Source organism: Tenrec ecaudatus, chromosome 7 (genome assembly GCF_050624435.1).
Source record: "Tenrec ecaudatus isolate mTenEca1 chromosome 7, mTenEca1.hap1, whole genome shotgun sequence".
Taxonomy (NCBI): Eukaryota; Metazoa; Chordata; class Mammalia; order Afrosoricida; family Tenrecidae; genus Tenrec; species Tenrec ecaudatus.
In genome coordinates, this window is record NC_134536.1 from 84,877,947 (window position 1) to 84,903,862 (window position 25,916).

Here is a 25,916-nt window from a genome sequence, read left to right on the forward strand (position 1 = left end):
GAAGCACTCAGTTGCAAAGAGGGAAGTTGCCAGTTCAAATACACAGTGGCTCTACAGGACCCAGACCCGCCAATCTGCTCCCATAGTGGTTCTACTTTGTCACATGGAGTTGCTATGAATGGGAGTGAGCATCCGCAACAGTGGAGAGGAAAACCTACCTGGGTGGTGTTAACTGTTAATGCATTTGGCTGCTAACCTAAAGGTTGGTGGTTCATGTCCACCCAGATACACTTCAGAAGAAAGACAATAATCTACTATGGAAAAATCAGCCACTAAAGAATTCAAGGAGCCTAGTTCTAGTCTGACACACGAAAGGTCCCTGGGAGTCAAGAGTTGACTTGATGGCAACTGTCTTGGTGTAGGTGAGCCAGACCACGATGCCTGTAAGTGGTAGATGATTCAACTTCAGTCCAAAGTCAATGTCATTAAAGCAGAGACCTCAAAGCACCTACATGGCTATCCAGGGGCTTTAGGAAACTATGCTCTGTCAACTAAGATAATGCAAGTATAACTTCCTATGGGGTTCAGAAAATAATTTGCAAGGAGAAAAGAAAGAGAAGCACACAGACATGTGGATTAAAAGAGTCACAGCAAATGACCCAACAGGTGGGCCTTACTTGGATCCTTATTCAAACATACCATTAAAAACACCTTATTTAGAGAGATCAAATGCCTACTGCAGGCCAATCAGTATAAGTATGTTCAGAGGAACCAAAATTCGTAAGTTCCGAAATGCGTAAGACTCAGTTCCTAACCGCAGAGAGCTACAGGTTGACAAACAGTGAAATCATTCCAGTTGAGAAACCCAGGAGCTATAATAGGCACCAGAACACTGCCAGGAGGGGGGACCCGGAAAGGAGTGTGGAGTGCTAACCTCTGCTTCCCAGGCGGGTCAGGTTGCACAGAGAAGGGTGGCCAGGAAAGCGCTATTGCAGACAATAGTGGCTCAGAAATTTGGGTCAAGAGGCAGTATGAGAGATTAGAGAATTAAGCAGAAGTTTATGGCATGGAGGTCTGAACATGCTAACAAGGACCTTGATCCAGCATTTTAGGAGGGTGAGCAGAGTGGTGGTCCGAGGCTGCCAGTCCTCCAGGCTTAATCCTAGGGCTACTGGCTGAATGGGAGGAACTTGACCCAGGAGGCAAGGAAAGCCCAGTGAAAAAGCTCCTGTGCAGTGATAGGAGCCAAACGGGTGAATTAAACTGGAAAAGGACTAGACAGGATGGCAGAAGAACTCTCCAGAGTATGTCACATTTAGTGTACACACCCTCCAGACACCTTATCTAGACAAGGTAGAGCTGATTGATTGCATAACGCCAGGCTGTCCAGTTCTCAGTTTTTTATATTAAGAACTTTATTCAAATACTACATTTTATAAACAAGTGTTCACGTGTTCTCTGTATGTCTTCTCCCTCTAACCAACTTTTAACCTGGGGATAAGAAAGTCAGGAAGTCTATTTTGGGGATTCCTCTCCTCACAAAAGGGTCACAAGAAAGGGACAAGCCAGCCAGGGTGCAGTATAGCACCGATGAAACATACAGTATAGTATTCCTCTAGTTCTTTAATGCTTCCTTTCCCCACCACCACCACCACCACTATCATGACCCCAGTTCTACCTTACAAATCCTGCCAGACTTGAGCATGTACACTGGTACAGATAAAAGCTCTCTACACATAGAATCCAGGACAGATAGCCCCCTCGGGAACAATAATGGGAGTAGCAATACCATGAGGATAGGGGTAAGGGAGAACGGGGTACCAATTGCAGTGATCAACATATAACCCCACCACCACCACCACCCAGGGTGGTGAATAAAAGAAACATGGGTGAAGGGAGGCAGCGGATGGGACAAGATATGAAAATAATAATTTTTTGCTGATACCAAGGGCTCATGTAGAAAATGTTCTGAAAAGGATGCTGGCAACGTAATACAAATGTGCTTGACAAAATGGATGTATGGACGGTTAGATGTAAGACCCCAATAAAATGTTGTTTTTTTTAAGTGAGGAAGTCATAACACTTCTCCTAAACTAAACAAAACACCCCTCTAGAACCCAAGACTGCTTTAGGCTTCATTGAACTCATGAGTTTCAGAAACGCCCAGCCGGGTAAAATAAGTACCCTCCTTATCACCTGGTTAGGCCAAACGTAACTTTTTAGATATCCTAACCCTAACTTAAGACATCTAGTAAAACTCAAGGTGCGCTCAGACGAAGGGCCTTTTAAAAGCCCATGGGAAAAATCCAGACCTTTCCATCTCATGCTCCCAGGACCTTTTCGAAGCCCCATCACCTGTCAGGGGGAGGGGGGAGGTTTCAGGAGTGGGAGCCCCATCACCCTGCTTCAGGCTCTCGCTGTGCATGATCGCAATGCCCAAGAGCGTTTGGAGTGGGCTTTCCCACTGCCCTCTCAGGGAATTCACTGCAGCTCCCAGGTTTCTCAAAATACACGCTTCATACTCAAAGCCAACAATGTTGCAGCATGGAGGCATAATCCCCCACCGAACTGGTTTGAGGAGTTCTCTGTGCATCAGTGCTCCGTCCCACCCAGGGTGCGCCCTGGCTCGACCCTTCGAGAGAGTCCATGAAGTATACATCCTTTGCTCCCACCTTTCGAAGCAGTTGGGTACGAAGCATACGACTTCGGGTGGAGCACCACGGAAATCGGTGGGCCTTCCATATTGACTTTTGGTCTATCTCCATAAGGGGTTCTTGACAAACACAGTGCACTGACATTGTGACCGACTGTGATACATGTTTAAATGGTGCCATCGAGAACAGACTCGAACTCGTTGCTGTCAACTTGATTCCAACTCGTGGAGACAGAGTAAAACTGTGCTCCACCGACTTTCCAATGACTGACTGGCTCATGTCTTTCTTCCCAGGTGTTTCTAGGTGAACTCCAACCTTTTCAGTTAGCAGCTGAACCCTTACCCATCTGCTCCTTGTAGGCACTCCACATACTAAGATCCACCCACTGCCATTGAGTGTTTTCCGACTCACAGCGACTATTTAGGATTTCAACCACCTTTTCATATAAAGATCACTCACAAATTGATAGTTTACCAAAGGGCGAGTGGGTCCTTTGAAAGATGAACTGTGCAGAAAGCAGTCATAGGTACTTCACAAACAGAGAAGAAAAAGAAACACAAGGGCAAGAAACATATACATGTTTAGCCTTCTCCAGAATCAAGCAACCAGAGAATGATGAATATATTTCCTATCACACCAAATATATATTTTTAAATTCAGACAATCAGCTCTGATAAGATGCCCCTGTATTGCTGATCAAAGTGTCAAGAGGGCAATTTTGCAATCTATGAAAGAACAGAGGAAAGTTTGTGGAAAATTAAATAAAAGGCACTGGAATTTTCCCACACAATTTTGAGGCACTGTAGATTAAAAACCTTAAAACATCTAAATAACTTTTGATTCAACAATTTCACTTCTCTGAGAAAGTAGCATGGAGGGTAAAATCAATATATAAAATTGTTTGTAGCATCTCTGCAAACATTTTCACCTGAAGTTTCAACAAATGGGAACAGCTTAATAAACGGAAGTATGTATGGTGACTCAGTGTAGTCTTTTCAATACAATGATTTTAGTAAATGAGTGGCAGGGGAAATGCTCATGATAGACACTCAAATCCACTGCCATTGCGTGGATGCCGACTCACAGTGACCCTATAGGGCAGGGTAGAACTGCCCTGTGAGTTTCTGAGACGGGAGCTCTTTATGGAGATAGAAAGCCCCATCTTTCACTAGAGAGGCAGCTGGTGGTTTTGAACAGCTGACCTTCTAGTTAGCAGTCCAATGAGTAACTACTATGCCACCAGGACTCCTTATGATACATCATATTTAGGGGAAATGTTATCAAACAGCACAACCAGTCTGATCTCATGCTATAGGCAAACAGACAGTAGTTATAAAAAAACAAACAAACAAACATTGTAAGCAAGCCCATTCTGATGCCTATCAACTCTCCGTGGGGTTTCTGAGACTGTACATCTTTAAAGGAACAGGTAGCCTCATCAGTTTCCTTCAGGGCGGTTGAGGGATTTGAACCTCCAACTTTGCAGTTAGTGACCAACCCCTGACAGGGCCAGCGGGACTGCTAATACAGTTATATATACTTGCCTATCAGAGGAAGATCTGAAGGTGTTTGTCTTCTCTTTGCTCATGTCTACATGACTTATTTTTCTGGAATGAATGCCTATTAATTTTACAGGCCTATTACTTTCCCCATAACAACTCAATGAGGTAATTACTTTTAGTATCTTCAGTTAAAATGAGACAACTGAGGCACACAGAGGATAAATAACTTTTCACCCTACTAAGTTTGTCGTGGAGCCAAGATCTGCCCTCAAATGATCTAGCTCCCAAGTGTAATCTCTTAGCCACTTTGAAATGATTCACTTAAAAAAGGAAAGCATTAAAAGGAACGTCGTTTGCCAAATTGTAATTGCATGCCTTATACATTCTTGAAGGAGGAGGATCTGGCTGGGCCAGACTCTTCAGGGCAAAGGGGAGGAAGGAGTGAAACGCAAAGCGACCGCCTGTCTTGCCAATTTTCCCTTTTCCCCCCATGTAGGTTTTTACTTGGATTATCTAAAAAGTATCTATTCTCTCTTTTACAGTCAACATCTCCTCCTTCCACATCCCCACACCCCCAAACATGGACACACATGTACAACACAATCCTCTGGGAATATCTTTCCTGATCCCTAAAAAGGCAAGGTGTATCCTGCATAAATAACCCCTCCTTGGTCTATCCAGACATATTAAAATTTAACTCACCATCCGTTGTAAAATAGTCTTTTCCACTTCAATTCTAAACAGAAATGTATATGGTTTCCCGCCTCAGGCAGTTACAAGGTAGTTGGGATGGAAGCAATGTGAATTTCTGGAAAGGTGCTACTAAAATACAAACGATTCTTGACAGACTATGATGTGTCAAATGGGAACAGGCAGGCTTACAGGATCCTTTCCCGTGTATCATGGGACAAGCCTGCTCTGCCTCCAGACAAAAGGCTGACAGATGTAAGTGCTTGCAGCTAACACCACAAACCATCCAAGTCACATTGAGATCTCTGCAACAGTGCAGGGATGGTCAAGTTTTAAGGGTCTGAAGAAACGTTTTCTGTATCTTAGAGGAAGAAATATTACTAATCAGAGTAACCTAAGCTCCAGCCACCTGCTATTCTAAAACTGGGCATCTGATCAGCTTAAAAAGAAATGAAGTTCCTCCCAGTGGAAACAGGAATTTAAACTAGCTAAAATATCACAAGTGATGAAATGTTATAATGGAACAATGACAGCTTTCAACTTCAGAGACTGTAGTTCTCAGCCTCCCTTCTTAGGGAGGATGTTATTCTGTCAGCTCGGACTTCACAGAAAGTAAGCCTCTGTTCCGGAATGGCTGTGGTTTCACACCTAACCGATAAATCAGAGAGATGGACTCCTAGGTCCAGCACACACATGTATTATCATATTTTAATTTTGTAACAGTGAACCTAACAAAAGAATGAGAATAATCAGGATAATATTCTTTAACAATAAAGATTTATTGAGCCAGGCCCAATATGTTCTATTTTGCATAAATAAGACTATTATTATCTGAAGTCTTTCTATGTACTCTTTGAAAAAATATAAGAGCTCTGATTTGCTGATGAAATACTATGTTAAGATATAATTATTTATAAAGTAATGTGACAATATATCATGAGTCTTAAAACAACAATTACAAAAATATTTCCTAACTGTCCCCCAGCAATTTTATTTCTAAGACTTCATCTAAACGTATTCATTGGACAATAAAACATTTAAGTAAAACAAGATTTCAATGTGTGTGTTTTTTTAAACAAAATACCAGATGTTTCCTAAATGTCCAATAACAAGAACAAGTAAAATCAAGTATTTCAATATGACCAATGATCTTGCCACAATTAAAAAGCATCTTTTAAAAAATATTAATGGAATGGGAAATGTTCATAAAAAGCATCCGTGGGGAAAAAACCAATTACAACATTGCTTATCCATTTTGCTTTTAAAAGATACATATTAGAATATATATATATATATATATATATATATATATATATATATATATATACATACACATACACCTTAAAATGGGGGGAAGTGACACGAATCTTCACAATGGTTTCTGACTAATATATGTACTATATATCTCTGGTATCTTCTCTGAAACCAAAATCCTGGCTAATGGGAGAAAAAGGAACACAAATAAACAAGCCAACGTCGGGGAGCGACTATGAGGGGCCTCGGTGGGAGGAGGGCAAGCCACTGGAAGGAGGTCACTGCTACGGTAGAGGTAGGAGAACAAGGCCCAGCTTGTTGCTCACAGGTAAGGACATGGAAGTGAACTAAGAAGGAAGATGGAGACAAAGAAAACTATGATAGACACACATGTTAAGAAAGAAAAGGTCGGGGGTGGGGGGGAAGCAGCTCAATCAGTTGTAATCCAATACCAGAGTATCCTCTGTTTAAGAAAAGAGGGAGGGGAGAAGAGAGGGAATTATCAAATAAATGATAGAAGACATTTCCTCAGGATTGAAGGAGATGCATGTGCACAGTGAGAGAGCCAGGCACTCAGCACAGCGAATGAACAAAATTCAACCACACTAATGGCTTATATCTCTGAATGATCCAAATTCTTTACATGGAGCAGGGGGAGATCATTTATTTGCAAAGAGATGAAGGAAATTAATTAATTTTTCTCTTCTTTCTCATAGGTCTGGAATAGGTTTGACAGTATATGTAATAGTGGAGATGATAAACACATCCAACAAACCACTGTCTCAATGATAACAAGACTCAGTTTATTGTTAATGTTAAGGAGTGGGTTCTGATGGGAGTTCACGAGGCTCTACCAAAGTTGGGGTGACAACTATAAATAAAAGGTTACCTTGGGCAGGATCTTTGTTCTTTCACTTTTTAAAGACTATTCAAAGTACAAGTTCAAAGGCCTTTTGTATTGAGCATAAGATCTCCTAAAGCGGTCCCAAAGGGATCAGTTACCAGGCATCAAAGAACAAAAAATCATATCATTGACTGCACACCTCCATGATAGGATCGCTGAAGACAAATGGGTGCATAAGCAAATGTGGTGAAGAAAGCTGATGGTGCCCGGCTATCAAAAGAGATAGTGTCTGGGGTCTTAAAGGCTTGAAGGTGAACAAGCGCCCATCTAGCTCAGAAGCAAAAAAGCCCACATGGAAGAAGCACACCGGCCAGTGCGATCACGAGGTGCCAAGGGACCAGGTATAAGGCATCATGCAAAAAAAAAAGATATAAGTGTGTGTATGTATGTGTATATATGTGTATATGTATATGTATATATATATATACACCATATTAAATGAAGGCAGAAGTGCAGAGTGGAGACCCAAGGCCCAAGTGTCGGCCAATGGAGATCCCCTCATAGAAGGGTTTAGGAGAGGAGATGGGTTAATTAGGGTGCGAGGTAGTACCGATGAAGAACACAGCTTTCCCCCAGATCCTGGATGCTTCCTCCCCCCGACTACCATGATCCGAATTCTACCTTGCAGGGCTGGATAGGACAGAGGCTGTACACTGGTACATATGAGGGTTGGAGGTACAGGGAATCCAGGGTGGATGATACCTTCAGGACCAAGGGTGTGAGGGACGATGCTGGGAGAGTGGAGGGTGAGTGGGTTGGAAAGGGGGAACTAATTACAAGGATCCACATGTGACCTCTTCCCTGGGAGAGGGACAGCAGAGAAGGGGGGAAGGGAGACTCCGGATAGGGCAAATATGACAAAATAACGAGGTATAAATTACCAAGGGCACATGAGGGAGGGGGGAAAGGGGAGGGAGGGGGAAAAAAAAAGGAGGACCTGATGCAAGGGGCTTAAGTGGAGAGCAAATGCCTTGAGAATGATTGGGGCAGGGAATGTATGGATGTGCTTTATACAATTGATGTATGTATATGTATGAACTGTGATAAGAATTGTATGAGCCCCTAATAAAATTTTTAAAAAAAAGAATCAGAAGATTAAAAAAATAAATAAATAAAAAAGATCTCCTAAAGCAAGAAATCAAGTCCCCATCATGAAAATGTTAGAAACTAAAAACTCATCTTGGTAGTCAATAGATGGGTGTACAGGTGTGCTTCTATTTTAAAAAGAAATACAGGGTTCAAACACCCTAAGAGCTTTGTTAAAACAAAAGTCTGGTAAGGGAATTGCTCAAAGACAGTATTCTATTGTCTTCTCCAACAGACCCTACTCTGTCTCTACAACAGAATGCTGCCTTTCAAGTACATGAAAGACTGGTGAACCCCATAATAGCAGGACATAGGAGGGCATTGATATTTCATGAACAGTCTAGTTACCAGAAATCACTAGGACTCTATGTCCCTTATGGGTTAATAGGGCTCTTTAGCTTTACAGGGCAGTCACTTCACCCCAGGTCTTTACCCGGAGGCACAGAGATGTCTTTGTTCTCAGGCAGACAGCTAGAAGCCCCCAGGGAGCTTGTGTTACATGTTTGGAAAATAATGTTTATTATTCACCCATCTCTGCCACAAGTAAATGTCAATAACCTTGACTCTGCAAAATACCTGATCCCAAAACAACACAAACCCTGCAACTGTCCTTCCCTAGGTTCTTTAACTAGCAGTGTTGTTGTGCCCCATCAGATCGGTTCCAAAGTGTGGCAACCCTATGCAATGGAGCAGACCAGCCTCACTGGGTTTCCTAGGCTGCAATTTTTACAGGAGGAAATTGCCAGCTGTTTGTTTCTCTCATGGAACCGCTGGTGGACTTGAACCACTGACCTTTCAGTTGGCATCCACGGGTTTAATCAATTGTGCCACTCAAAAACTAAAAAGTAAGCAAACAACAAAAAACTCTGACTCACATTGACCCTATAATGCAAAATAGAACTCTTCCCCAGAGTTTCCAAGCCTGTACGTCTTTACATGCGCAGATAGCCTCGTCTGTCTCCTGCAGAGTAGCTGGTGGGCTTGAACTACCAACCTTGCAGTTAGCAACCCACTGTGCCACCAGAGCTCCTTATTTCACCACGAGGGCTCCTATAACTAGCAGTAGCCACCTATAGTAAATATATGCAGTCAGGTAGAGTATAAACATATTAATTTTAGCTATAGTTTTTATGCAAATTGTATAAAACTCAGACATAGTGTGACATTACTAAATTTATTAGAAACTTGCAGGGAGTGTAAAAATGTAATGGCCTCACTTCTAATACTCTATTCACAAGAGATCTGATTGCACATTGCACTCATTTCTGCAGTCGTGCTAAACCTAACAAGTTACAGCAAATTAGGGGTTTATGTTCTTATCACATGTTAATTATGTTCCTAATTTTCCTTTATGAATGAACCCAAAACACATATTTAACAAATGACACTGATATGGTATTAGTGAATGTGACCAGCTGAAGAATGTAAGTCTCAAATTGTTCGCCTCAGCTTTGTAGTGGACATAGTTGATTTAATATAAAGCCATGAGTTTCTGACTTTCTTAGCATTAAATCAACTGAATAAGCATCTATCTTGCTACAAACAGCACATAATACTGCAGCTTGAGTTTATATTGTTTTAAGAAATCTCATCCTACAACAACCAATATATTTTCTCAGAGAGTTAATATACTCTCTATTATTCACCCTGGGAAGAACACACAGGGTGCTGCTCAAACTGAAAGAACTGAAGATCAAATCTCAAGTTGCAATATTGAAGGAATCTATGAGCAAAATATTGAATGCAGGAAGCATCAAAACCAGTTGGAAGGAATGCGTGGAGTCACTATCCCCAAAATAGTTGGTTGGTGTTCAATAATTTCAAAAGGCAGTATATAATCAAGAAAAATGGTATTAAAGGACAAAGGCCCAGCTGCACAGAAAGCATTGGTGAAAAACAAGACTAGGAATTGACAGACTACCAGCTGAGATGTTTCAATAAACAGATGCAATGCTAGAAATGTTATCCACTAGATTGTGGAAATTATGAAATAATATCATTAATATACCATTTTAAATGGTTGCAGAAGTACATCAACAGGTAAGTACTAGAAGAGAATACCAGAAAGATGTTTACCTATATTTTACTGATTATGCAAAGGCATTTGACTGTGTGGATCACTAAAAAACTAAACTAACTAAATGACAAACTAATAAACTATGGATAATATTGTAAAAATATCCAGAATATTTCATTGTACTCATTAGGAACCTAGACAAAGAAAGTCATTTGTAAAGAAGATACACATGGTTTTAAAATCAGGAAGAGCGTACAGTGTCAGGGTTGTATCCTTCCATATTTACTCACTTTGTATATTAAACACATAATTTGAGAAGCTGAACTATACAAAGACTACCATAGCCTCAGGACTGGCGGAAGACTCCTTGATAACGTGATATACAGGTGGCACAGCCCAACCTGCTGAAAGTGAAAAGGGTTGGAAGTGCTTACTGATGAAAGAATCTAGCGTTCAGTATTGATACCTCAACATAACAAAAACAAACATCCTCACAACTGGACCAGGAGAAAACATCAGAATAAATGGAGCAAAGACTAAAGAGGTCAAAACTTACATTTTACTTGGATCCGAATTAATGCTCAAAAAAGCAGCGATCAAGAATTCAAACGACTTGCTGTAGGCAAATCTGCTGCTCATGTGGTAAAGAGCCAACATGTAACTTTGGGGACTAAAGCGTACCTCAACAAAGCCAGGGTGCTTTCAATTGTCCCAAATTCTCTATTTCAAAGCTGGATAATGAATAAATAGTGTTAGTAAAGAAAATGGATTATACCATGGAATGCCAGAAGAACAAATGAACCTGTCGTGGAAGAAACACTGCCAGAATGCTCCTTGGAAGTAAGGATGGCAAGAATCCATCCTATGTATTTTATCCATCTTATCAGGAGGGACTAGGTTCAAGGGGAAAGACATCGTGTGCAGTGAAGGGTCAGTGAGAAAGAGGAAGACTCAACCTAAGAGCACTGCAGCAATGGACTCCAATCCAGCAACATTTGTGAAGTGGCTCAGGATCGGCAACGTTTGCTCTACTGCCCACAGGGAACCAACCAGACTACACCTAACATTAGTCTCTCATATCTCCTCTCAACTGTAACAAAGCACCACACACTGGGTGGTTTTAAACAAGTGAAATTTATTGGTTCACTATTCTAGAAGCTATCAGTCTGAACTAAGGATATCAGAACAGCCATTCTCTCTCTGCAGACTCTAGGACAGCAATTCTCAACCTGTGGGTCACAACCCCTTTGGGGCGGGGAGGGGGGGTGTCAAACGACTCTTTCACAGGGGTTGCCCAATTCATAACAGTAGCAAAATTACAGTTATGAAGTAGCAACGAAAATAATTTTATGGTTGGGGGTCACCACCACAACATGAGGAACTGTATGAAAGGGTCGTGGCATAACAAAGGTTGAGAACCACTGCTCTAGATGGTTTCTGTTCCTTCCAGGTCTGGTTAATCTGAGCATTCCTTGATTTATGGCAGTCTACTTCCCGTGTCTGCCTCTACTTTCACATGATCGCCCTCTCTTTGTATCTGTGTCTCTTCTGTTCATAAGGGCACCAGCCACATTGAATCAGGGCCTACCCTGCTACAGGAAGACCTTGTGTTAACTAATACATCTGCAAAGACACCATTTCTAAACAAGGTAACCTTCCCAGATACCGGGGACTAGGGTTTTAATACATTTGTTTGGGGCAGGGAGCACAACTGAACCCAAAACACATTTCCTCTCCTTTATATATTTTCCCCACTCCTTAGTACTGCTCTTAAGCCTCCTACTTCACACAAAGGCATGTTTGTGGAAATTAGATATTGCGATTCTAGCATAATATTTCATTTGTCTCATTGAACACCCTGCTTCCATACTGAAATGATGCTCAGTAACATAGGTAACAGACTCAAGAAGGAAAAGCAATTCACTTTATGTTTTAAAAAGTGATTATGAAAAAAAATATATAGTGAATATGTCCTAACATTTGTTAATCTATAAGGTTTTTTGAAAGTTCTTCTGATTGAATATTTCTCTCAATTGGTTTGGCTTATAAATATTACTCATAGCCTCTCCCACTTTAAAAAAATAAAGAAAAAATTAACTTGCTATTGATTGATAGAATCTGTTATTATCTAAATGGGTAAGTCTCAGGGATTTCAGGCAAGATTCTTGTCTCCACGATCATGATCTTCTAGGACCCATTATTCCCATATCTGGTTCCTTCAGGAAAAGAACCATCTGCAATCTCAATTTGAAAATACAAGGAAGAGCCTCAATAAGGTAAATTCTAACAGATGGCCACAAAGGAAGGAGAATGAAAAGTACATTGCTTTAATTTCTTAGAATGTATTTTCTCCAGGGCCAAGGATAAGATTTAACCTATTTTAAATAGCAACAACCTAGTTCTAAAAATGTTAGAAATATTATCTGCTGTTCTTGGCCCAGAATAATTCCAGCTCCAAACTCACTGCCACCCAGTCGATGTCAACTCATATTGTGACCCTACAGACAGGCAGAACTGTCCTGTAAGTTGTCAACACTGTTAACTGCTTACAGAAATAGAAAGTCCAGCCTTCTCCCCATAGAGACACTGCTGGTTTCAAACTGATGTCCTTGTGGACTGCAGTCAATGCATAACCACTGAGCCACCAGGGCTCCTCATAATAATTAAGCAGAGGAAATACTTATGAAAAGTAGTCAAGTTGGGGTCTGCCACGTGTGTCTATATTGCCGTTGTGATTGATAAAAACATTTCTAACTCTTACCCAGCAGGCGGGTTTGATAAAGGCTTGAGGAACAGACACTGAAGGGTCCAGTCCTCTGGGGTGGCAACCTTTGTTTTTTACACAGTTCAATAGTTTATTCATATGAAGAAGAGTTGTATAATCAGCACCACAGTCAATTTAAGCATATGTTCTTTTTTTTAATTCATTTTCTTCTTTTTTGTAATCATTGTTATTCGTTCCCTATTTCCCCCAACTTCCCTGGTCACACCCCTAAGAAATCATTAATCCAACTACCAGCTCTATAGATTTACTTATCCTGGATTTCACAGAAACAAATAAACATAATAACGAAGTAAAACAGAATACCTCAAAAATAACAATGAATATTGAAAACCAGAACAAACTTGAAATGGGTCAAAAGGGGATCACGAGAAGATACTAAATTTTAACTCAAGTGCACCTTCAATAATCCACTTTCCGACGCGCTCTGCACGGCAGAAAGGCTAGTCACATACATGCCTGATCTACTCACCGGAGGCTTAACCCATGTGTGTGTTTTCAACTGAAACAACTTGTAAATGGGTCTACATCTGACATAATCAACTTTCACTGGTCTCTGGCACAGAGACTTTCATTTATCTGAGACTTGTGCAAACTCTCTGAATGGATGAACAGGGGGTTGTTGAGTGGTTGTGAGGTGCTGGCGAGTCGGCTGCGACTCCGAATGTCCAACAGAACAGAACACAGCCCAGTCCAGCGCCACCCTCGCCAGTATCATTGTGCTGGAGCCCATCCATCGTCCTCTTTTCCATTGCCCTTCTACTTCTAGATTTACGAAGAAACACATTACCTTGGACAGAGGTTAACCAAAAGAGGAAGGATAACTGGTGATAAAGTCTGTGAACCAACAGGAAACAAGATACCGTATATAATCAAGTATAAGCCGACCCGAATATCAGCTGAGGCACCTAATTTTACTACAAAAACGGCATTGAAAATGTGCTGACAACTCGGCTTATACACGGACTAATATGCAGTAGGTATGTGCACAGGAGTGTACATGTCCCAGACGGCCCTAGGTTCTTTGTAAGAAAAAGCGAGATATGGCTCCCAGGTGGACAGTGGACTAATTGCCCGGGGTGCTAAATCCCAGTGCACCAAAATCCAACTGGGCTTCTCAGTGGAATTTCACACACTTTCTGCTCTTCCTTAAAGTGATAGCCCAAGTCATCGCCAATTCCTCCCCATGACTTTTATAAGGGGAATTGAAGATTTTCTTTCCTATAGTAGACTACAATCACAAAAGCCAGTATTTCTACTCATATCCTTTAAGGTTCAGGGTCCATCACAGGATTTAAGGTCAATATGGCAGGTGAGCAAAAAAGCTGAAGAGAAATCTACTGGCATCCATAAATGTTTGAGTTAGTATGATGCTGTTAATCAGATATGGAGCTTGACAATAAAAAGCATTATCTTGAAAAGAGTAACTCATTATCCATACGGAAGCCCACCTGTCTATGTGATCCAAAGATTGTAAACAAAATCCAAATCCACAGATTAAATTCTGGACACTTGGTTTTCAGAAGGCTAGAGCTCACTGGAAGCCAACAAATCCACTTGCCGTATACCCACGTGGATCTACACTTGCCGTATACCCACATGGATTAAGCCCCCATTGAACCTCTCTGAGCACAATTCAGTGATGTGGATAACCTTGCTATCACACAAAGGCCACCATAAAGTCAATTATGGCCAATGAAGTTAGGTTAAAATGTCACACCTTATCCTTTGACCTCCCATTTGACCCATTTTAAAGTTGTTTCAGTTTTTAATATTTTCTGCTTCTTTTCAATTGAAGCTTTTGTTTTGTCATTTTTGGTGATTTTAGTTTTTTGTTTCTTTGTTTTGTTTTGTATGTCTTTTCTATACATAAAACCCAGGATAGGTAAATCTATAGAGACAACAACTGGATTAATAATTACCTAGGGGGCCTAATAGGAGGGTTAGGGGAAAATGAGGAGCTAACAACGAGTACAAGAAAGACGAAAATGTTCTAAAATAGATTGTGGTCTTGATTGCACAAATCTGCTTCATATGATTGAATGATTAAATTATGTAATATGTGATTTATATGCCAATTAAACATTTAAAAATATACCGACTCATGAAATGTGAAGTAGACAGTGTGTGGTAATGTTTAATTTTGATGACTTGCCATATACCGTGAGCATTTGGAAAGTGGAGATGTGCAAGCATACCCCATCCAGTTTATGACCGCCAGCCTCCAAGATGGGCCAAGAATCTCACCTGCTGGTGTCTGTGCTCGTGTGCAGTCCTCTCCCACAGGGAGTCAAGTCTAGGTCTACACAATAGACTCTTTGGGAAGTAACAATGTATGACTTCTGGAGTTAGCATAAAAGGCTCAGCAATGTCTATGTTGGTCTCTTGGATCACTTGGCTCTGGGGAAAACCAGCTGCCATGACATGAGGTCACTCTGCAGCCATGTGGAAAGGTCCACATGAAAATGAACTTCCACCAACAGCCAGCACCGGCATGCCAACCATGTGAGTGAGCCATCTCGGAAGCACATTCTCCTGCTCAAATCAAATGCCTCTTAGCATTTGATTGTGATCTCATTGGCTAATCTTCGGAAGTAGATCATTGTGTTAGACTGGGTTGACGAGAAACAAATCCAGAGCTACTCACGTATGTATATGAAAGAGCTTTAGATCAAAGAGTAATTGTATAGTAAGAAGACATCCCAGCCCAGTCCCCATCAAGTCCATAAGTCTGATATTAGCCCATAAATTCCACACTAGCCCTTAACTTCCTCTTCAGACTCACACAGCACACGCAATGACGCCAAATGCAGGAAGATCACAGGCCAGCGGGTGCAAAGCCTAGCAGATCCAGTGGCCTTGGAAGCATCTCAGCACTGGCATGTGTCTCCACTTGGCTCCTCCAGCTCTCCAAGTGTGGCTCCTCACCAGGAAAGTGAAGCAGAGGGAGGGTGCTTAGCCTGCTTCCAGGGTGAAAGGGAGGAATTTCTGAGAATCCTCATGAGAAGGTCGTGCAAACAAGGAGGCATCATCAGGCTGTGACCTGATTGACAGGCTAGACTCCAGCCCTTCATGCTTACTATCCTCAAGCTGACATGAGATTATGTAACAACCACAATCACCCAGACTTTCTTCCAAGTCTGGAAGCTCTGCTGAAACCTGTGCAGCGTGGTTAACCCTGCGGAATGTAGTCTGGTAGTGCTGGAGATGAGCCCCCTGGCCTGGAAGACACTCGGGACACACAGTGGCCACAACTGATGCGCGCTTACCAGGGACTGAAAAGATGGCGAAGGACCGGACATTGTACCCCGTTGTACAGGGTTGCCCTAAATTGGAATCGACTCAAGAGTAACATAAAATTTAAAAAGCTAGTAAGAAAAGTTTGTTTTCACTTTAACTTCTCATTGTGAATCAGGTGAAGGCGTAAAGTCGATCACCAGTCTTTAACGTTCAACAAGTCACAGCATTTTCTTTCAACACATCCACTGCAGTCCCCTCAAGGGACCATGGCGTTTTCTGCATACTCCCCACTTCCTGTTGCCCTTTACCTGCTTCCCTAACCCTCTGGGCTTTATCTTTGTGGTAAGTGCTGCCCTTTTGATCCTAAAACGTTGATTATTCCAACATAGCGATGCGTTCAGTTCCAAAGGACCATAGTCTCGAGAGTCCAGCCAGTCTCCATCCCGCCAGTAAAGCCTGGTCACGTGAGAGTCCTTCACGTCTTGACAAAATCAACGAAAGGTCCTGGAACAACTCTCACTTCTGCACCGATGACCGAGGTCGCTTCGCCACGTGCGGCAGCCTTTCACCCTTCTGGACTGCCAGGGCTGCCTGTTGGCGTTTCTGCAGGGAGGGCATTCTGCTTGGGCTGGCTACAGAGACGAGCTGTTTCTGGAGAAGACGGCCTGAGTGGTGGCCACAAGGGAATCTGACTTCTAATAATTCATTAAGCTAAAAAAAGGTTTCTGTGATGCCAATTCATGGGAGCGGGAGACTAGTCAATGAAACCCTGAGCCAGTGGTCATCCCTCTAAGAAAACAAGAAAAGCCCCCGAATGGGTAAGTTCCTTGGCAGAGGACACAAAGCCTTCTGCGAGGTAGGAAACCAGAACCTGGCCATCCTGGCGGCCAGGTCTGCACACTCCTCTCTTCAAAGGTGGCCAGGTTCTCACGAAACCAAGGTCCAAAGGGCGTAGTGTGCATTTCCAAGAGATGGGATTCAGCGAGGTCTGAGTATGCATGACTTGGTGCCAATCAAAGGAAAGACGTGAATAAACTGGGAGGACTAAAAGAAAATCCCCAAGCCCAAACCCAAACCCACCATCAGCCAATTGACTCCCATTCCTAGTGACGCAGCTGTGATCTCGACAGGCTCAGCCCCAGCTTTCTCCCTGGAGAAAGCCAGACCTCAAAAACTATACTTTTTAGTTTTAAAAATAATTTCTCTGGTGGAAAAATTAAGCTTTGCAGAAAGCGGTAAACAGTTTGCCTCCCTGCTCCTAGCACAAAAACAATTCAGACTTAATGAATGCCATTTATTCCGTGGGGCTGGGGCCACAGTGCTATGAATTTCTGATGCCTGAATTACTTGTAATCAGTACTTGGTTTTTCCTTCTGGATTTAGTGTTAGACCACATTGTTCTCCTCACGTAAACGCTCTAATAGCCTCTGATGTCACTTTTATTCACCCAAAGTCCATCAGGCATCGCATGACTTCTATTGCTTATTGATTTGGGGGATATATTTTCTCTCCAATCTGTACACAGCTTTTATGAACTAACAAGAAGTATATTTTATGTAACTGGGATAATAGCTTCAATACAATTTAATTGGTAAATAAATTCAGAGCAAATACTAAAAACCCCTTAACATTTTCTTCCTTACATTCAAAGTTAATGTTCTAAGAGGTTAGAGAATTTCAAAGGCTGTGGATTGGGGGGGAGGGGGTGGTGTGTGTGTGTGTGTGTGTGTGTGTGTGTGTGTCTCTCTTTCTCTGTGGTGGTGGGGTCCTATAGGTAATGGCACAAAAGTTACATACAATACGTACTATTCCATGTTTAAACCCTGTCCCTTTAAACACAACCAATCATTTATAAGATCATTATTAGTGATTTTGATCTTGGAGGTCCAAGAAACTGGAATTGAACATTTTTAAAGAAATGCCTTTAAAAAATATGCACTGATCAAGACAACAGATTTTTCTATATTGCACAATAACCAATTTTTAAAGTCATAAACTGTATTTTCCATGAAAATCTCTATTTTACCAGGAGTTGGTATTAAGAAGGGCAAAAACAAACAAACCACTCTATCTAGTAGTAAATGTGTCCTGTTCAGACTATGGGGCGGGGAGGGGGGTGGGGGGACGGTATCCTTATAATAATCTGAGAGGCAACGACTGTGTACTTGGACATCTTTGAGAATGTGTTCCACAAAGCTATCGCTGCCCCCCTGGCAATGGACACTCCCGAAACACGTGTGAACTTTACATTTTAGTAATTCTAATTATATAGTAGATATCCTGGGACTAATAGCTCATTATTTAAAGGAATCCTTAGATAATCTTATATCCGTGTGTTTTTTTAAATCCCCATTACGCAAATGTTTTTGAAATGCATTTCCCTGGAGGTCTCTCAACAGGAAGGTATCTGATCAGCTGGGAGTCCTTCACTGGACAAATGTGTCTACTTGCACTTATATTTCAAAGTACAAAACATCCTGGCTTCCATCCAGTCACACATCCCGCACTTCGTTTCCGCAGAGTAGCAAAGCTGGAAAATGTCTCGTGGCATCTGAAGTTCCCTTCGAAAGCGGTCTCCCAGCGGCAGCGACAGCTGCAATCACAGTGAGCACGGGCTGCGGGTGGGACGGGGAGGTGTGTGAGCCGATTTGATTCTTTGGTTCTTCCTTCAGTTTTTTAGAATTTTCTTTCTTTTTTTAAGATCATTTTACTGGGGGCTCTTGTACCAGCCCACACATCCATTGTATCAACAGCATTTGTACATATGTTGCCATTATTGTTCTCTAAACATTTACTTTTTTTCCCTAATACTTTTATTGGGGCTCGTACATCTCTTATCACAACCCACACATTCATCCATTGTGTCAAGCACATTTGTATATATGTTGCCCTCATCATTTTCAAAGCATTTTCTTTTTTTGTTGGCATTTTCTTTCTACTTGATCCCTTAGGATCAGCTCATTTTTCACCCTCCCTCCCTTACGAACCCTTGGTAAGTTATAGATTATTATTTTCATATCTTACATTGTCCTCTGTCACCCGTCACCCACTTTTCTAGGAGGAGATATGTTGATCCTTGTGATCGATTTCCCCTTTTTCCCACCTTCCCCTTATCCTCCTGGTAAATATTTACTTGCTACTTGAGCCCTTGATATCAGCTCCTCTTTTTTCCCTCCCCTCCACCCTCATGACCCCTTGATAAATTAGAAATTTTTATTTTCATATCTTACACCGGCAACTGTCTCCCTTCCCTTCACCCACATTTGTGGTTCATTTGCCCGTCAGCATTTTTTTGGTGTTTTGTTTTGCTTCTGGGGTTGCTGTGGATCTGGTTTTTATTTTTCGGTCGCACTTTTTCCATAGTGTGTAAAACCCCAGGTGCCTGGGGAATTTGCTATGATTCATTACAGGTTTTGCAGTTCTTCTGCAAGCTTTGGAACAGCAAAAGGAGGAAAACAAAGGCTTCGGTGAGCCAGCCATTCATGACGTAGCATGTAACCCAGGATAATAGTCTCAAGATTAAGGAAATCATAAACACTTGAACAAGCTTGCGCAATTAAAGCACCTGTAAGGCACCGGGACTTCCTCTCAAGACTTCTGCTCTTCGCTTCTACCTTACTTTTAAAGAGAGATGGCTAAACCAGAGCCACAACACGAAATTTAGCTTTATTTTGCCCCGTTAGCATCAAGAGCAGGAGCCCTGGTGGTGTAGTGGTTACATGTTGGACTGTGATCCACATGGTAGGCAGTTCAAAACCACCAGCAGCCCCTTGGAGACAGATTGGTCTGTCTAGACCCATAAACAGTCTTAGAAACCCAGAGGATTGACTCAGTGACAGTACTCACTTTGCTATCACTATTTCTGCTTGAAAAGCTGCACATGGCTATATAGGTGAGCTCAGGAAGTGGCCTAATTCAATATATTACGTACATCTGGTGCCCAGGCCTCTCTGCCTGTGTTCAGGAAGCTGATGATCCAAGCCACTGACCATCTCCTTCTTGGTCCCAAACTCTCTATGTCAAGCAGGCAGGACTTCAGTGGTGAACAAGGCAAGAGTCTACCTAGAGCGCCAGACAAAACTTGACAGGAACCAAAAGGCAAGCTGACACAAGCATCTGCTCCACAAAGTCTGGGCCAGAGGCTACCTGCATCCCAATCCCTGGGCAGCTTGTTACACACGCACCAGCGAGGAAGCCTGGGAATCTCAGAACTTCAGTAGATGATGCTTAGGTGTGCTGTTTGAGACCACTGTTCGCAGGAAGGGAACTGGACAATAGACATGACAATCATGCTCTAGCTCCGGGTGCCCCAGGTGCAGAGCAGACCTGCTTCATTCAGAAGCAGACACCAGGCTTGTCTTTCAAGGCACATCCGGTCTGCTGCAACTGTGATTCCAACAAGGACAACATGAAATATGGGAACTTCTTTGTTGAATTAAGACTTGAAGGTCTCCTTTGTATCCCTCAGGTAGACTAGGCCAGTCCCAGAGAGGAATGAAGCCTTACTATAGTGAGTCTATACTTCTAAGATAGTGGATCATGATTCTCAGAGGGCACAGGGAACGCAGAACCAACACTGTCCCATGGACTTTTTGTTTCTCTTTCTATCCCTTAATATCCTGTTTGTAGATGTCAGATGCTTGATAGCGCCAAAATGACTCCCCTCCAAGCCCGAGTTAGCTTTCCTTTCCCTGACACGCACTGCGATTGAGGAGACGACAGCAACAGGACGGAGAAGAAAGGCCCTCAAGGGTGTCCATGATGGCCAAGCGGTTACGTGTCAGGCAGCTAACTGCAAGGTAACTTTCTCCTTGGGAGGAAGACGGGCTTTCTTCTCCTGTAAAGCGTCTTAGTCTTGGTAACACACCGGAGTAATTCTACTCTGTCTAGCACAAAAGTAAACTGCCACGTCTGCTCCCAAAGAGCAGCTGGTGGCTCAAACCGCTAACCCTGTGATTAGCAGCAAGTGCTTAACCCCTGTGCCACCATCCTTTCAATTTCCTTTCCCTTAGGAACAAGAAAGAAAAAGTGAGACACACACTTTGAAGTTATATAATACTTTCCATGGCAAAGAATCCCCCACCTTTTTTTTTCACATCAGTCTATTACCAGCAGCTTGAAATCATTTTAAATGCTTAAGATAACATTTATGAAGCCAATAAGACATGCATATTCTTGCCCATTGCTAATCTGTCTCTGCTCCGTCCTTCTCAAATTCACATTCTCTACATGGTTGGATGATTCGGAAGAAGTTAAACGTGCTTCTTTCCCAATAAATGTATGAACCTCGATGGCTTCATCCTATTTTTATTTGCTCACACAGCAACTATGTTATAGTTGTTTCTTGTATGAGCTTCTCATCCCCACTTTGAACTAGAACATCATAACATCTCATACATAGGTATATGGAAGAAATGAAGGGTAAAAAGGCCAGACCCACTGCTCTCAAGTCAATTATGACTTACAGTGACCCAGGATTTCTGAGGCTGTCAGCCCTTACAGAAGTAGATTGTCCCATCTCTCTCCTGTGGCATCCTCGAGGGCTAACATCTGCAGCCCGGGGTTTTCAGCACTGCGGCACCGGGGCTCCTTTATAGGAAGGTAAAGTAACAAGAAAAAGCACACCTAGCCCACTGCCATCGAGTCAACTCGGACACAGAGCAGCCCAGTAGAGGGTTCCCGAAACTGTAACTCTGTCCGGGGACAGATAGCCTCGTCTTTTAATTGACAGCCACTGGTAGAAAAGATGACTGCTTCCTCACCAAAGATTTGTGTTCCAATGTATATGACTGTCACGTGGAAACAGTTGCTCAGCTAGGGATGTTGTCCAGCCTTCCTGAATGTAGGCGGAGCCACGTGGCTGGTTCTGTCCAATGGGATAGGAATGGAAGTGATGGGTTTCACTTGAGGACCAAGGTGGTTAATCTGGTCTCCCTTTCCCACACTCCCTCCTTGTAGGGATGTGACAGTAGGCCATAGGTTGAAGAAGGGCTGCCCCAAAATGAAAGGGATCGACATCTCTGAGCTACTCGAGGGGGAGAAACCTGGGAAAGCTGTATTTCCGGAATAGCCCATTTGGATTGTGAGCTAAAAGCAAGCTCTCAGTGGATGAAACCGTGGAGATTGTGGGGGAGGTTTGTTACAGCAGGTTAGTCTACCTTAGCGAATGTATTAAAGGTGGATGAATGAGTCAAATCATACCTTACTGAAGGATTTCCAGGGTGAATGGAAATATTAAGAAATCACATGTATAAGAGAAGCCTTCAAAATCCTTTTTTCTCACTTATCCAGCCAATTCTTTTTTCAAAATCATTTTATTAGGGACTCATACAACTCTTCCCACAATCCGTACATACATGTATGCCCAGCACATTCGTACATATGTTGCCATCATCATTCTCAAAACACCTGCATTACACCTGAGCCTTTGGTATCAGCTCATTTCCCCCTCCCTCCCTGCTCTCCCCTCACACTGAACCCTTGATAATTTATAAATAATTATTATTTTATCATATCTTATACCATCCAGCCAATTCTTAATGAATGAAAACCCAAAAGGAGTGACTGGAGAGCACTCTTTTCTGATTAGTGACTACTAACTGCTAACGAGGACGTTTTAAAATAATGATTCTACCTTACTGAGTATCTAATGGCTTAGGTGCGCTCCTCTAAATGACAACTGTACAAAATACTTCAATACATGCGAAACACAAAATGTACAAAGACAAGTCAGACATCCCCTTACAGAAGGGTCTCAGGGAGGAGATGAGCCAGTCAGGGTGCGATATAGCAATGATGAAACATACAATTTTCCTCTAGTTCTTAAATGCTTCCTCCTCCCACTATCATGACCACAATTCTACCTTACAAATCTGGCTAGACCAGAGCATGTACACTGGTACAGACAGGAACCGGAAACAGGGAATCCAGGGCAGATGAACCTCTCATGACCAGTGGGGAGAGTGGTGATACCGGGAGAGCGGAGGGAAGGTGGGGTAGAAAAGGGGAACCAATGACAAGGATCTACATATAAAACCCCCTACTGGGGGGCGGACAACAGAAAAGTGGGTAAAGGGAGATGTCAGACAGTGTGAGACGTAACAAAAGAATAATAATTTATAAATTATCGAGGGTTCATGGGGGGGGGCGGTAGGGAGGGAGGGGAAAATGAGGAGCTGATAACAAGGACTCAAGTAGAAAAAGTTTTGAGAATGATGTTGGCAACAAATGTACAAATGTGCTTGACACAATGGATGGATGGATGGATTGTGATAAGAGTTATATGAGCCCCTATAAAATTATTAAAAACTAAAAAAAGTTAAGTCAGAAAGTACTGCTTGCTACCAGGGTTCCAGTTCCTACACACACAGGCTTCTTCCAGCATAGTGTGTCTGAACCTGTCTCTGCCGTCAGTGGGTCTGCAGAGCATTCTCTCAGGCTTACCCTCCTTACAGAGCCTTCAAGAACACAGTCCCACCGGAACAGTCGCTTTCCAGGGCGCCTGCTGAGCCAGTTCCATTCAAGGGTCCCACGAGAAGGCTGTGATGACTGGTTCTTAGGGATCCCAAGGGGTAATAATAGATTTTTTAGAGAAAACAGGGAGATTACAGGGGTTGATTATAAAGGAATTTTAGTGAGAAAAAAGGCCTAGAAAATTGCACCCAGGGGATTTTTTCCATCACGACAGTGCACCTGGTCATCCTTGGAGGGTAGCAAGGGCTGTCCTGAGGATTCTGTTGTGAGACTTTAACTGACCCTCACAGCCCAGAGCCCGCCCCTTCCAACTTTATTCTTTGTTGTTGTCCCCAGACTCAAAGAGCATTTAAAGGGAACACAAAGGAGTCCCTTGGGAAGTGCACTGCTCTCTGGCCATGGGGTGAGTGGAAACACGCGGGCTTCTTGGGGGAAAGGCTGAGAGAGACGCAATGCATAGATCTAGAGAGAGTGCACGTCCAAAAATAGCTTCAGAACTCGATTTGTTTTTAAAAAAACTTTTATGATTGTGTGGGATTTTTAAAATTTACTTTCATAGCTCCACTATGTGAACAAAGTATCTAAGTAGCTTTAGAAATAATAAGTTACAATAAATTTAGAAGATTTTTACTGAATTTATTTTTCTGATTATAAACTGAATATATTTAAGTTTACATTCTGGAACAAATAATCAATGCCATTCCCATAAAGATGCAGGAGGGAGAAGTCTCATTTCCTCAAACTCACCACCTAGAAGTGATGTCTTTATACATCAGACAAGCTCAGGGTTATTTTAGAGTCAGAATAAAATGTAAACTTTTAAAAAATGGGAAGCTTAATAAACTGAAATCAGATGATCAATTATCTACTCTTCTGGATTCAAAATTTAGAACAGAATGACACTTTCAACTTACAGTCTATAATGTGGATTCACACACAGTCCTACTACAGAACAGTCCTGACAAAAGGAGCTCTGATGGGGCATTGGGTTACACGTGGGCTGTTAATACAAGGTCAACAGTTCAAATCCACTCGCCCTGCCTCAGGAGAAAATGATGCCTTTTACACCTGTAAAGAGTTACAGTCTCGAAAATCCATGGGCCAGTTCCACTCTGTCCTATAAGGTCAATGTGAGTCAGAACTGACTCGAAGGCAGTGAGTTGGGGTTTGTGGAAAAATTGATAAATGGAGTTCCTAAATGGCACAAACCGTTAAGCCAGAAGATTAGCAGTTCCAACATGCCCCAGAGACATCTCAGAAGACAGACCTGCCTTTTGACTTCTGAAAGGTCACAGGGCTTGAAAACCCTCTAGAGCAGGTCTCCTCTACACACAAGAGGCCACAGTGAATCAGACCGCCTCAAGGACGGCGAGCCACAATGGCAAGGATACTAACACGCGGAAACCATCACCTTCTTCGTTTTAATCTTACTTGGTTTCGTTGGTTCACAGAGGAGGAGGCTGACGAGAAGGCACTGAACTCCAGAACTATCACGGAACCAAAGTGCTGCTACCGTGAGTATGTGTCACTCATAGAACCATATTTTTAAAAAAGAATTATTTGGGACTATCCCTTTAGTTAGTGAAGAAACGACTGAAACACATGACTGTGGCTGCAGCCTGAAGTGGCCAGAATCACACCAAGTTTCCTGATGTTCTCCTGTGCGCCACGAAGCTCAGCACCCTCCAAGCCCACTGCCTCGTCCTACCCCGACTGACGATGGTGCCTCTGGAGAACGAAATCCTGTGTTCATCTTCTACCTACTACTTAATACATATTTAAAATCAATTTGATTTTTTTGCATCAATGTCAGAAACATTTCTCAAAATATATCCTTACGAAAACAAACCAACCTCAAATGGCCTTCCTGGTCTCTGTTAATCAATTAAGATTGCTTAACTTCTCCATTATTGCATTTCCATTCTAGGTTACTACTTCCGGCTTGTCCAATAAGTTCATCAAAACATTTTTTTTCCTGAATGTTCTTTATTGTTGCTCTCCTAGAACCATGGCCCAATTTATCCCTAACTTGGTGGAGAAATCTCCCGGGATGGTTTACATGGCTGTGACTTATTGGAAGCCTCAATTGGCCACAGCTGGCACTGTGCCAGGGTGGAGCTGGTTCCTCCACCCCCTGCTGAGATCCCTGCAGCTATTCAGAGCCTGAAAATAACAGCCAATAGTGCTGAGACTGGTCGCTTCAAACAGCTCACAATTAGGAAGCTCTGCTGAGTGTTTTGGTTGCCACTGAAGTGTGGATATGGCTTTATATTGAGGAGATCATAGGCAAACAAGGCATCATTGGCTGTGATGTTTGCAGAACAGTCTTTACCATCATCTGATTCTATTTAAGTTTGCTATTTGAGTGTTGTTG

General features: G+C 42.4%; 1 protein-coding gene and 1 pseudogene across 1 annotated transcript in view; one reads left to right on the forward strand and one right to left on the reverse strand.

The window, feature by feature from the left end:
- The window catches only part of ANKRD6 (ankyrin repeat domain 6), a 188,990-nt gene that overhangs the window by 158,041 nt on the left and 5,033 nt on the right, over positions 1-25,916 (reverse strand). The window lies entirely within an intron of this gene.
- LOC142452411 (ATP synthase F(0) complex subunit g, mitochondrial pseudogene) lies at positions 25,551-25,884 on the forward strand (annotated as a pseudogene).